Source organism: Simochromis diagramma, unplaced genomic scaffold (assembly GCF_900408965.1).
Source record: "Simochromis diagramma unplaced genomic scaffold, fSimDia1.1 OVJJ01000596.1, whole genome shotgun sequence".
NCBI lineage: Eukaryota > Metazoa > Chordata > Actinopteri > Cichliformes > Cichlidae > Simochromis > Simochromis diagramma.
Genome location: NW_024387245.1, coordinates 7,911,419 through 7,925,702, shown reverse-complemented (window position 1 = coordinate 7,925,702; position 14,284 = coordinate 7,911,419). Strand labels below are relative to the sequence as shown.

The 14,284-nt window shown below is 43.1% G+C and overlaps 1 long non-coding RNA gene across 1 annotated transcript in view; it reads right to left on the bottom strand.

Moving 5' to 3' along the window:
• The window catches only part of LOC120747506, a 58,772-nt gene that overhangs the window by 31,442 nt on the left and 13,046 nt on the right, over positions 1–14,284 (bottom strand). The gene's annotated exons all lie outside the window — the stretch shown is intronic.

Sequence of the window (14,284 nt, the reverse complement as noted above, 5' to 3'; positions counted from 1 at the left end):
ACGTGGTTGGCTCCACCGTCAGCAGACAGACTGCGTAACTAATCGTGGCGCCGCAGTGGGTCATTTTACTAACAATTCATACGTGTGCACGCTGCAGCTCATTTACATCGTCACACATTAAGCCGAACACACTTTAGAAATTAACAGCGCCGTCTGTGTTGGTGTGCACGACTGCCACGCAGCGACCTTCATCAGTGACTCGCCTTTGCTGAGCCCCCCAACATATGCCTGGGGGCTCCACGACTTTGGCGTCCCGATGGACGCTCTTAATGCAGGGGTTACCTCCCTGCTGAGGGCCCCGTCCCTCAAACCTATTGGATGTCCTCCAGCCCTTGTCCACAGCGATCAACATAATCCCACGTGATTATTCTGAACACTTAAACACATGTGAAAGGCTGAAACGTTAGATTTCTTTGTTTTACTTCACGCAGAATCACAACACAAACAGGACCAGTAAGGAAGTTATAGATGTGCTAATCTGGCAAACAGGGAAGTGAAAACACGCCAACAGCAGATGCAAGAGGGGATAGAAATGAAATACTAAAATGAGTGAATGCTCATATCATACAGGGGATGATTAATGAATAACTGACACTGATGGCCAGCACCGGTCACACTTAATTCAGCTTGGTACAGTAAGAACAGGCAGAAACACTGTAACTTTAAAGAATGAAGATTGTGTCTCTTCCTTTGTCACTGGGCCCAACACTGACTGATGAGTGAAAGAAAGGTCTGTAATCCAGAATTCGAGATGACATCTGCCCATTTTCCTATTGCTCCATAACTATTCCATAACTATTAACTCTGGGCTGGAGGTGGAAAGAAGGCTGGGTAATTACAATTTTGGTTTGCAAAGATTAAAACAACATAATTGGGGACAAAATTCTTACTGCTTTTGGGGGCTGAAGCCTATCCCAGCTGTCATACGACGAGAGGCGGGGTACACCCTTGACAGGTTGCCAGTCTATCACAGAGCTAACACAGACACACACAGCTGACACCCACATCCACACCTAGAGTCAGTTTAGTTTCACCAATTAGCCTAACCACATGCATATCTGTGGGAGGAAGCCATATTACCTGGAGAGGACCCACTCAGAAAGGCCCCAGGCTGGAGTCAAACCCAAGACCTTCCTGTGCGGTGACGGTGCTAATCACCACACCATCCTAGATGCTATATGGAGCAAAAAAACACCCACACTTTTCTACTTCTAAAAATGTGCATATGATTAACATAATTCTGCTTTTGTTATTCACTATTCTGTTTTCCATTGTCTCATTCCGATGTATTTTTGGTTGTCAAAATCAAACTGGTTAACAACGGATCATACGTTTTGGATCAAACCGAACCATTAATCACCTTGTTTGAGAAAACCATTGGCAGGTCCTTTTAGTGTCTAAACAACCATTAGTTAAAGCCCATAAATAGAGCACACGAATAAATATAATCAAGCCTCGGGGCACCGTATGATGACTCGAGCTTTGCCGACTTTGTGCTGGCACTGAAGAATGAATGGATCCGTGTGCGTGTGTGTGCGCAGGGTGACTCACACCAGCATCGTCCATTGTGTGAGCCAGACAAAAAGCTGGCTGCATCTCTGCTGGCCTCGATGACGAACCAAAGCCGAGGAGGGAGGACACTCACTTTAAGATGACGGTTTACGAGCGCAGACGCACTCCCACAAACTTCAACACACAAGTGCCAGCACAGCTCTTTGTGGCTGCGTCTTGTATTTTTATTTTTTTTTATTTTTTTTTTAAGTTGTCTGATGGCTCACACACTGTATTTTTTTAGACCCTTGGTGGGGTTTTTGTGTGTGCGTGCCCTCCCGTCTGCACAGCATGCGCGTTTTTGTGTTTGATCGGCACACAGGCAAAGCCGGAGGAGAGCACTCCAGATTGTTTTCTGTGTAGTCCGAGGGCTGCAGAGGCCAAACATTGTGTAAAACAAAGTAGATTTGAAACGCGCAGAAGCATCCCCAGATGTTTTTTTTTCCTCTACTGTATGCTTTGCTGTGGGAGAAATCAATAACTGTGGGCTACCAAGTGGTTTTAGCTCGCTCTCTTGACCTTTTCCAACTCAGCAGCAGCTACTGCGCAGCAGTTTATTCCACTCTCCCAAAAAAAACTGACTCCATCTCAACTATAATTGGATTCAAACATTTTTAACTGTGTCAACATATTCTGGAGCTAAAGTAGATACCGAGACGTTTAATGATTAATCATATCATCACTTTGTGGCTGCTGCCAAATTAAATCCTACAGTCACATCCACCTACAAATCTCTGCTGTGTGCTCTGTAAAAATACTACTCGTCCTTCACTATACACTCACCAGCCACTTCATTAGCTACACCTTTCTAGTACTTTCTAGGACACCTTTTACCTTCAGATCTGCTTTAATTCTTCTTGGCATAAATTCAACAAGGTGCTGGAAACATTCTTCAGCGATTTTGGTCCATATTGATTTGAAAGCATCACAACAGTTGCTACAAATTTGTCAGCTACACCTCCATGATGCAAACTGTCTGTTTCACCACAATCTGAAACAGAAAATTCTCTCTGTTACACTGAGATCTGGTGACTGTGGTGTCCATTGCATTTGGATGCTGGAGACTGGTTGTGGTCTTAAGTTGATGCTCAAGAAAGTACTGATCACCAGCAGCCTGGCCTACTGAGGCAGTATGGAGCCATGCTTTCATGTTGTTTATGTTAAATTCTGATCCCACCATGCGAATGTTGCAACAAAAATCACGATTCATCAGACCAGGCAACCTTTTGCCAATCTTCTGTTGTCCAGTAACAGTCCACGGGAATGTTAGCCTCAGTTTCCTGTTGTTAGCTGACAGCAATAGTGCACGCTGTGGCGTTCTGCTACTGTAGCCCATCTGCTTTCAGGTTCACTGTGCATTCAGATGCTCTTCTGCACACATTAATTGCAATGAGTGGTTATTTGAGTTACTGTTGCTTTCCTATCAGGTCAAAACACTCTGGCCATTCTTCTCTGATGTGTTTTTCACAGCATTCTCTGTAAATGCTAGAGATCGTTGTGTGGGAAAATACCAGTCAGACCAGCCTGTCCTGCACCATCAACCATGCCACTTCAATCTTTCTTTCTCATTCTGAGGCTCAGTTTGAACTTCAGCAGGTCATCGTTACTATGTCTACAGGCCTGCAATAAGAAGCTGCCATGTGTGCCACACACACACACACACACACACACACACACACACACACACACACACACACACACACACACACACGTTTAATAGTAAAATGGTGTTTTTTGAGAAAAAGTAAAAGGTGATCTCAGGCAGAGCGGAAACTGAAAAGCCATAATACTGTTTCCTGTACAGGCTGTGGAGGAAATGATGTCATGACCTGCTCACTTCCTGAATGAACTCTTTCAGTGGCTCTTCTGGTGAAGAACCTGCCGACTCAGCAAAATAAACAAAATATAGGTTTCTTTGGCTCTAAATGAAGTACATCCACAACTCACTGACTCATTTGCGCCAGGCTGAGATATTGGATCTATTCTGAGAAAAGAACTGGAAGTCTGCTCAAATCCACAAAGCTGCTTTGAGCTAAACACTAAAATCCTCATGCCAACATGCTTACAACACTAATAATATATCAGCCAGCCAGCACTGACCTTCCTGACTGCCTTCATATTTACTTTTTTTTTTGGCAAACAGCATTTATCACTGGCAGTGACTGATATTTATCCATTTTGTCACATCAACTAAATGGTAAATGGCCTGTATTTGTATAGCGCTTTACTTAGTCCCTAAGGACCCCAAAGCGCTTTACATATCCAGTCATCCACCCATTCACACACTGGTGATGGCAAGCTACATAGTAGCCACAGCTACCCTGGGGCGCACTGACAGAGGTGAGGCTACTGGACTCTGGCGCCACCGGGCCCTCTGACCACCACCAGTAGGCAATGGGTGAAGTGTCTTGCCCAAGGACACAATGGCCGAGACTGTCCGAGCCGGGGCTCGAACCAGCAACCTTCCGATTACAAGACGAACTGCCAACTCTTGAGCCACGTTTAAAGACACCATGAAGAAGAGTTGAAATTGTTTTTATTCCAAGTAATTGAGATGTTCGTGTATCATTGGCACAAAAAGGATAATCTTTCGGGCTCCTCACAGCTCCATCATGAACACCCACTATCCTTCCTCTGAACATCTCCAAACCATCTTCAGACCATGCATCAAAGCAGGTCTCACTACCATCTTGTGAACCTTCCCTTTCACTCTTGCTGCTGTCATCCTGTCACAAATCACCCCCAACCCTCATCTCCAATCAATCCGACCTGGCTGCACTCTCTTCTTCACCTCTCTTGTGCACAGTCTGTAGCTTTGGATGGTTGACCCAAGGTGTTTAAACTCATCCACCTTCTCTACCTCTGCTCCTTGCATCTTCACTGTTACACCTGTCTCCCTCTCATTCACATACATGTATTCTGTCTTGCTTCAACTACCTTTCATTCCTCTTCTCTCCAGTGCATACCTCCACCTCTCCAGACTCTCTTCTACCCACTTCCTACAGGGAGTGGGAGTCAGAAGTTGGCACGCTGCATCCATAAACTGCACATGTACAACGAATATTAGCTAATTAAGTAACGGACTAATAAAATATATGATTTCAATCAACAAAACTACAGTACAAGCAAATGACTCATTTAAACACAAATAAATAAATAAAATCACACTCCCGGAGCTGTCGTAAAGCAGGAGGCCAGGCAGTAAATATGTTTTAACGCTGTGATGTTGGGCAGTTTAAATGAACTGTAGTTTTTGCCATTACCAGAATGCCTTCATGTTTTTTTCTTTTTTCCATCTAACATGTCTTTTTCATGTTGGACTATCAGGCTAAAATTTCCCCATCGGCATTCATTTGAGGATGCGATTAACTGTCACTTAAAGTGTGGGAGCAACTGGGATTGTGATAGACTGGCGCTGTTATTACAATTCATCCTAAAACTAATTTCCTGGCAGTGCCTCCAACAGATTCGACAACCTCTTGGTGGAGGAAAAGTCAGGGAATAACCCAGATAGTTGCACTTCACCCCATCAGGATAGGGATTTCCATTAGTAGCAAACAAGTCATCGCAGTTCGTCCAGTAATTGTCGAGCTATCACAGATCGGACCAGAGTGGTTAACCAAACACCCAACAGGCTTATGTCCCAACAGCCAGACCGCAAAATGACTAATAAACACAAGACTCTGCATCATGGAAAACCCACCATCACAATCATTCTACAGAAAGTATGAAAAATAAGAAAAACACAAAGAGGGACTTAGCAATTTTAGGGATGTGCTCTGCAATACGATGAACACACATCAGCAGCCTGAGTAAGTGTGGTATGGCAATTTGAGCTCAGTGAAAAGTATAACAATGTACACAGATTAACACTGTTTTTGTTGCAGACATGTGAATCGCACGCTGTAAAGCATTTCATTCACACAAGCTTAGAGCAGCTTGCTTTTAGGGGAAGTGTGACGTCTTTGTTGTTCAGGAGCATCTGTGCCCTCACAGTGGCCTGGCTGAAAACGGAGCTGCAGCAGGCTTCTCTCACTTGCTGCCAGAGAGAGCTGATGCGACCGGTGTCAACAGATGGACTTTCATACTGGGAGAGGAGTGGTGAAGAAACACGAGGTAGAGCGGATTTTTTATTTATTTATTTTATGGAATAAACTCGCAGACTAGATAAAGATTTGCAGCAGAGCAGAGAAAATAAATGGTGGGGAATGATCAGATCATTCTCTCCTTCTCTCTCTTTATCTCGCTTACAATGGTCATCTCAGCTAAATGCTTCAATTTATAAGAAGTGGCATGTGTGTGCACACGAGTGTGTGCGTGTGTGTTCGCATGTCCGTGTGACATTTCCTAACCTGACCAGACCAGCCACCCAGAAGTGTCACAAGCCGGCGTGAGCAAAGCTTCCACTGTGAGCTGCACTCAGTAACCGACCACTCGAGCAGAAATCAACACAAACACACACACACGTGCACACTATAATTAGAGATGGTGAAGGGACACGGATAGCGTCTGCAGAACCTCTCCTGCTCACCAGAGCAGAAGTGAACACACAAACCTTGTGCACACACGCACACACACACAAACACACACTATAGCCATTGGACGTCGATGGAAGTGTCCACAGACAAGCAGTGGGAAGTAACACCTGATGTCTTTGTTGCCAGGCTCCCGCCTAGCGACTGTCAATGTGGGAACCTGCTGCGACAAGCACGACCCTGTTGCTAGGCAACCCGAACTTATGCGACAGATAGTGGCAAAGTCGTACAGCAAGAGCAAAACTGAACGATACGGGGGGGGAAAAAAGAAAAAGAAAAAGCGGTGTTGGATTCAGACCTCCATGAAAAGCATAAAAATGATTTTTTTTAAAAAGGTCTGTGGACAGCTTATCAAAGAAGGCACTGAAGCACAACAGCAAGAAGTTTCAACTTGAGTGTGTCTTCAAGAAAACCGGTGCAGCTGTCTGCCTTTTCCTACTTTTTACAGACCTGCTTCCCTGCGTGCCAGCAGTCCTTTGATTTGTGAGGTGGCATGCAGGGCGAGGCGTGTTCCTAGTATACTGTGTGTGTAAACACACACATAAAAGAGCTCTGCGCACAGCCAGGGGATCACATGAACTCTTGTACAAGGTACTGCTCTGTCCGTGGACATGCAGGCTCTACCTCAGCCTGCTCTGGCACCCCCCCACCCTCAACACACACATACACACTCCCACACATTTCAAGTCAAGCCAAGTGTGTTTTATTGATATAACACAATTTCACAACTCACAAGTTTGCCTTTAGAGACTGCACAATACGTGTAACACCCACTGTTGTTAGGCCCGTGAGTGATATAAGGAAAAACTCCCCACCAGAAACCCATTAACATGAAAAAATGAACTAACTACTAACATATTCCTAAAAAACAAACATAGCCCGAGTATACCTCTTCCACACAAATGCCCCAATGCACAATCCTACATGTTTGCTTTGCAGAAAGTGCATGCACTACCCCAGATTTCATCCTCTATAACACAATAATATCCCACAGTACTGGCAGCATTTTGAGTTTCTGCATGGCAAATGCATGCCCGCAGATCTTGTGCATGAATTCACTTATTTATGATACAGACGCACATGGGAAAAATAGTCAGTTTCTTTCCTTCTATATTGATTCAATCTCTTTGTGAGACTACAACAATACAATGTGATAAAATGGCGATAAATATTCCCATCTATTTTATATCAGTTGCAGCTTAGCCTGGCAACCAGTGGTGTTGAGTCCTCTTTTGAGAAGAGATGCATAGCTGACAGGTTGCACTCATCAGTGCAGACTGACTGACAATCTCTCTGTTTAGAAATAGATGCAATTATGTGCAAACCCCTCACTAATCTGTTTCAGTTTGACTGCAGTCGGTCCTAGTCAGACCACGATTGTTTGGAGTCAGGTTGCCTCCGAACTGTGCAGTCATCTTGCAATCAAAACAAAAAAGTTGGTTGCTGCAACTACTTGCAATTGGTCACCAACCTCAAAAGGATTCAGTGCAATCACTGGGAAACTCAGTGACTGAGTAGTAAGACTTACTGAGTTATATTAAATTTTCAGAGATTATCTGAGAACGTGATTGTTCTATTATCGTAGTCCTTGAATAATTTTCTGTTGGCTTGTCCATTAGTAGTCTAATAATTACATCATCTGCCAGTGATAGTTTAATAGTTAAATACTGCCAAATCAAATAGTTGCCTCGAGGTGCTTTATACTGAAAGGTAAACCTCGACAATAATACACAGAAAACTCAAACAAACCCCTATAAGCAAGCACTCGGCAAAAGTGGGAAGGAAAAACTCCCTTTTAACAGGAAGAAACCTTCAGCAGAACCAGGCTCAGGGAGGGGCAGGCATCTGCTGTGACCAGCTGGGGGGCTAGGGGAGGTAAACAATAATTTAGTTTAATTAAAAAAGCATCGAACCGAACCGTGAATATAGTTGCACCCCTAATATATATATATATATATATATATATATATATATATATATATATATATACATACCAGGGTTCTAACTGGTCAATGTGTAACATTTACCTGTATTAAGACACAAAATTTTAATATTCAAAGTCAGAATTTTTCATATTCACATAGATGACATGATCTCAACCGCATGAGACTGTGAGGGTTTATCAGGGTTTGGCCAAGTGTAAAAGCCCTTTCCAAATACAGAAAAAAAAGGTTGAGCTACTATTGCCTAATTGAGATTGTTAGTCAGTCCCCCTCTGTGAGCCAGGTATGTCACAGAGCCCACTCCAATGAACTCCCAGACCCCTGCAAACTGTTCATAAAACGTTACTAAAAATAACCTCCTTTATCTCCTTTTCCCTCCGGCAGACCTCCAGTCTCTTCCTGTTAAAAGGGAACTATCCTTTCCTGCTATTGCTAAGTGCTTTTCCTAAAGAAAGGTCTGACCACCGGGGTTCTGCCTAATACTGTAGGGTTTTTACCTGGCAACATAGCGCCTTGAGATTTCTGGTGCTGTGAATAGGCACTGTATAAATAAAACTGAAATTGAAAAGAAAATTGAGTTTATTTGCCAAGTTGCCAAATGGAACTTCAGTATCTCAAGTACACTCAGAAGTTGTTTTCCACAGCACGTCCACATCAATGAGTTTGACATCTGCAGATGTCTTTCATTTGTGTTCGTTTCTCTTTCTACCACTCCCATTGCTGTCATCACAAAGACAACAACTACTGCCAACAGGTTAGCTTGGTTTTCAACTACAGTTGGGTGCACATTCAGGCATGCTCTGGTTTGCACACCAGCTCAGCTCAGACAACCTGTAAGGCTGTCAATCTAATGCTGAAGCTCGGGTTCAAATTTGCTCCAAGGCCATTTATTGGATATATTTCTCCCAGCTTTCCTGTTGTCTCTCTCTAGCTATACAAAAACGGTAACTGTGAGGATAGTCACTAACATGTCAGGAGCTAAACAAGTTAGAAAACCTGACGTGCCCAATAATGGGCAAGGATGATTCACAGGGTTATGCATTGCCCCCCCCCCACTAAATATAACTGTTAGCATCCAAACTCCTTTAGTATTGGCGGTGTGTGAATATTTGTGATGTGTGAGTCAGAGTGAATTCGGCTGCTGAGTGTCGTACACCCACGAGATCCGGCAGTCGCTGTAGACTCTGTTTCTAAATGATGCTGTGTTTCAGGGTGTTACACAGGCTTTTTTTTCCTCTGTCTTTTTTTGGATGAGTGATCAATTTAGTGAAAGTTGAATCACAGTATCTCAACAGTACTCGTTCAACCACATCCCCTTTCTCTGTTAACCGTTATGTCTTGATTTTGTTGAGCACACGCAGTACAGTACAACCCACACACAGCCTACATATCTAGGAAGACACGCTATGGCCCCTGAGATACCGGAGTGAGTCTTTGCAATGTGTCCAGCACAAAAAACAGCAACAAAAATAACAAATTAGTTCTGCGTGTTCAGTAGATATTAGTTTTCATAGTCAGCCTCAATTAATTTGATCAGATCTAAGAAAAACAAAAGAAGGGGGGATAGCTAGGATGCTTGCTTTCAAATAGGAAGATGTAACATTTTTCTTGTTTTAGTCCTTTAACTGCACCAGTCAAAAAAATAAGGGAACACTTAATCACAGTGTAACACAAAATCAGTTAAATTTCAGGGATATCAAAGGCAACCCTTCCTCTTACTGATTTTTCTCTACATTTACTTTTTGCTAATGTCTGAGGCTGAAAACGGCTGAAATGCAAACTCCAGATGAGTTGATGCCCCAAGTAGAGGAGTTGAAATATCTCTGGGGCTCAGGAACTTGTCATGAGTGAGGGGAGTGTGAAGCAGGAGACTGACAAATGTAACGAAGAGGGAGCTGAGAACGAACCCGCTTAGATTACTGCCTCATATCAAGATATCTGGCAAAAAATTGATGGATTGACCTGCAGCCCGCTAAGGTTGCACAGCTAGTCCGACTCCTTCACGATGCCACAGCCACACATGCAGTCACAAGAAGGTTTTCTGTGTCTCCCAGCACAATCTCAAGAGTGTATCAGAAATGGGCTGTTACACAAGGACACCTGGACAGGGCTGTAGACGGGCATCAACCCAGCGACACGGCCGGTATCTGCTCTTTTGTGCAAAGAGGAAACTGAGGAGCACTGTCAGAGCCCTAAAAAATGACCTCCGGTGGCTGCTCGTCGTGCATGTTTCTGACCAAACTGTCAGAAAGTGAGAGACGCCTCCAAGGTTCGCACTCAGAGCTGCCTGACCATTCCACAGTAGGGGTGGGACAGACTACTGATAAGCCAGTCTGATCAAACTGGTCAGAAATAGGTTTCATCAAACTCAGCACTTTGAATTTATTCTCCCGCAGACTGACACAGCAAAGCCAGCACTACATGGTAAAAATCGAATGAGAGAACAAACTCTCGAGGGGAACATTGCAGACAGTGTGGAGAGGGAGCTAATTACAAAGCTAATTCTTTTAATTGACACATTTTTAAATGAGTAATAATGACAACGTGCGCACACATTGACACCAAAATGAAGCCAATAAAAAAGTAATTTGTGCTTTATGCATCTTCAGAGAGATTTTTGTATTCTCTTTAATTCATCACAGAGTTGAGATACGATTATTACTGTGGGCACTGTAACATGTTAGCATTGTACTGTCAGTTAGCCAGCCTGTTTCTCCTTCTAAAATGTGACAGATTCATACAGTCAAACTGAGACTGTGCAAAACATGACAGTAATTTCCAACAATGCAGCGAGCTGAGCTGTGGCTGAGGGCCAGCAGGAGAACGGGGATCGCGATCACAGAGCTCGGCTAATTCATCTAATTAACAGCACTGCTGCAAACGTATCAGCACATCACAGCATTTTTAGTTTACTTGTCCTAGTTTCCCTTTGAAGTATGCAAAACAAACAGTTAAAAGTGAATTAATAACCACAAGACAATTGGCCAGTGGGTGAATTATTCATTTCTTCTTTTGTCTGTTTCCATTCCAGCAGGTTAATGGCTCTGAAGTCTTTCATCTTACTGGAGACGCAACACTAAAAGATGTTTTCTTTTTCTTTACCCCCTCATTTTTGTCCTCATCCCCTCTCTTTGTATCTTTGTGGTTTTTGTTCTGTTACACAGCAATAACATGATTTACACATAAATTATAAAATGGCCCACATGGTTATGAAGGTTATAAAAACTTTTAACAAGCATGACTGACATGCATACGTAATGACAAATAGAAGAAAAGTCGTCATAACAGAATGCTCAAAAGCAGCTAAGCCAATAAACTGTGCTTCTGTGCAAATCATCGTCTCCCAAAGTCTCTTTGACTGAGGTGATGAGTGCAAAGTTGCCTTGTCCCAGTGGGAAATGCGCCAAGTTCAAATACACTGGAATTTCCCTTTTTTTTCTTTTAACAAGTTTCTGTTGATCTCATACCACAAATCAGCTGGCAATGAGGAAAGTATAGACGCAGCTATTCGGTAGAAGTGCAAGTGGAGCTGTAGTTTGGTGCACGTTAACAAAATAATCACTATTAACCATCAACAAGGTCCGTCAGGACAAAAGAGACACTGTGGAAGAGAGCCAGAGGTTAATAATAACTAATGATTAACTGCACACAGAGTGAAGAAGAAACACTCAGTGCATCGTGGGAAGCCCCCAGCAGCCTAGGCCTATTGCAGCATAACTAAGGGTCACCTGATCCAGCCTTAAATATAAGCTTTATCACAAAGGAAACTTTTTAGCCTGATCTTAAAAGTAGAGAGGGTGTCCTGAATCCAAACTGGGAGCTGCTTCCACAGAAGTGTGGCCTGAAAGCTGAAGGCTCTGCTTCCCATTCTACTTTTAAATACCCTGGGAACCCCGACTAAGCCTGCAGTACAAGGGCAAAGTGCTATTGGGGCGATATGGTACTATGAGCTAATAGAAGCTTATGCCACACAGGTAAAAATCAGCTATACAGGACCTCTGAGTCTATTAGAGGGTCTGCGGGATGACTGGGCTCTCAGAGACTTGGACAGTTTTCCAGACATGGCTAAGCCTAGTCCCAGACTAAAAGAAAAAATTCAATACAGAACTCCATTGAATAAAGGTTATGGTCTACAACAAGACTTAATCCATGTCTGGGAAACTGAGTACATGTTTGATCTGTCACCCTCCTGTGTTTTGAAGCTTATGTTGCATTTCCATGTAGCTTAACTCATAAAGGCTTGTGATTGCGATTTTTCCTCATTTATTTTGCACTCATCCAGTTGTGTGACAAAACAAAACATTAAAAATAATAAAAATATCACAACCTAAACACTGTCTGATGAACCTGCCACATATTCTCTGCAGACGCAGGTCCAGAAAGTGGTGCTAGTCATGTGTTTCCCACACCACTTTCAGTCCAGGAGGGTCACAGTAGGAATGTTGATCTTCCATTTCAGTCTGATCTGATCAGTTTGACAAAGACGAATAAAATGGTTTCTCTTTTTCCCTTTCCTCCTGCACTAAGGCAGAGCAGACAGTTTGGTGTAATTCAGCCAGATTTTTATTCATCTTGTTTTCAGCACAGGGTCACTTGGCAGTTAAGAAAGACTTCTTTTTTTTCCCTCCCTAAAACATAATTGTATTTTCATTACCCAAGAAAAGGAACTGAGAGCAAACGAAATAACCTTTTCAGATTGTTAACCTGGCAAACGGTTTTACTCTAAAGCAGCGTTAAAATGAAATTTGTAGCGACGTGAAAATGAATTTCCTTTACAGCGACTTTATGACTCCCAGAGGTAAGAATGTATATTATCGCTTCTTTATGACAATAACAGGCATGCTTAATGAGATGAGATGCGATGCCGAGTCTATATGGCCCAGTACTCTTTATCCAGCAGTCACACTTTCATTAAATGTGTACATTTTTTGACACTGAGCCACGAGCGATATGCCAATACAATATATATGATAATTACAATGTGTGGGTTGCAGCAGCTCTTACCTATTTAAAGTCATTCATTATCACTCTCTTTCATATCTGAGCAGCTGTGTGTGTGTGTGTGTGTGTGTGTGTGTGTGTGTGTGTGTGTGTGTGTGTGTGTGTGTGTGTGTGTGTCTAGCCTCTACCCTACGCTAAACCCTGTAGATGGATGTAACAGTGCTGTGTGTGCCTTTGTGTGTGTCTGCACTTCAGACACGAGGCCCACAAACAAAGGACCATTCATCGTCCCATTTGGGCGATTGCGAGGGCCCTACTTGGAGACACTGGGGCTGACACTGAGATTCGTGCCACTGGGCGACACAATAGCAACATTATGTGGTGTCAGAACAGCTACACACACTTCTTGGAAGAATGATTCAAGGCTCCAAGCTCTGAATCCCAAACACACACACACACACACACACACACACACACACACACACACACACACACACACACACGTAAACGAAGCATGTGGGATATGTTTGTGAATCAGTTGCGCGTGCGATTCGAACTCTCAGAAACAAAGTAAGGCCGTGATTTGGGATGCTGGTTTCTCAGGAGCAGTAGCCGTTTACATTGATGAGTTTAAACATTCTGCAAAATGCTGCAGCTATCAAGTTTGTTCCTCTTACAAAAACTGGTGACAGGAAGCACTGATTTTCGTGGCAATGACCTCCATACGACACTTTGTCTGTGCATTTTTTCTAGTCATCGTGAGTTTGTAATGGTCAGACACTGTAGGACATAATTATTGTACATCATTGTGACATCAGCATGCGTCTCCACAGACAGATTAAGACTGACTCTTCACTGCAAAACATGACCATTATGTTTAGCATGTCCTGCGGCATGTGTTTTCTAGTCTTACAAAGGCCCTACATTATACTTTGAGTGCATGTGAAAGTAAAGGTTTAAGCAAAAGGCAAGATTGTGAGCTGAGGCAAGTAAAAGTAGGCAGAACCACGGGGAATGAAGAGTTAAATGGAAAACAAAGCACAGAAAACACGACACGGGCAGGTCTGATTAATAAATAACCTCAGTCGTGATCTTCATGAGCTTCGGTGAGTTAAAAGCCGTCCTCGTGGCAGTTTAATGCGCGCTTACTTTGTGTTTTTACAGCGCAGTGTAACTTATGTGGGGAGTGACTGCTTGGCGAGCAATTAAGCTCTAGTTTGTCTTAACACTCACGTCAAAGCCAAGGGAAACACTAGAGTGTCAAAATTAACATACAGGTGTAAAAAGCTGTTTGGCCCTTTTTATTAGGTCCAC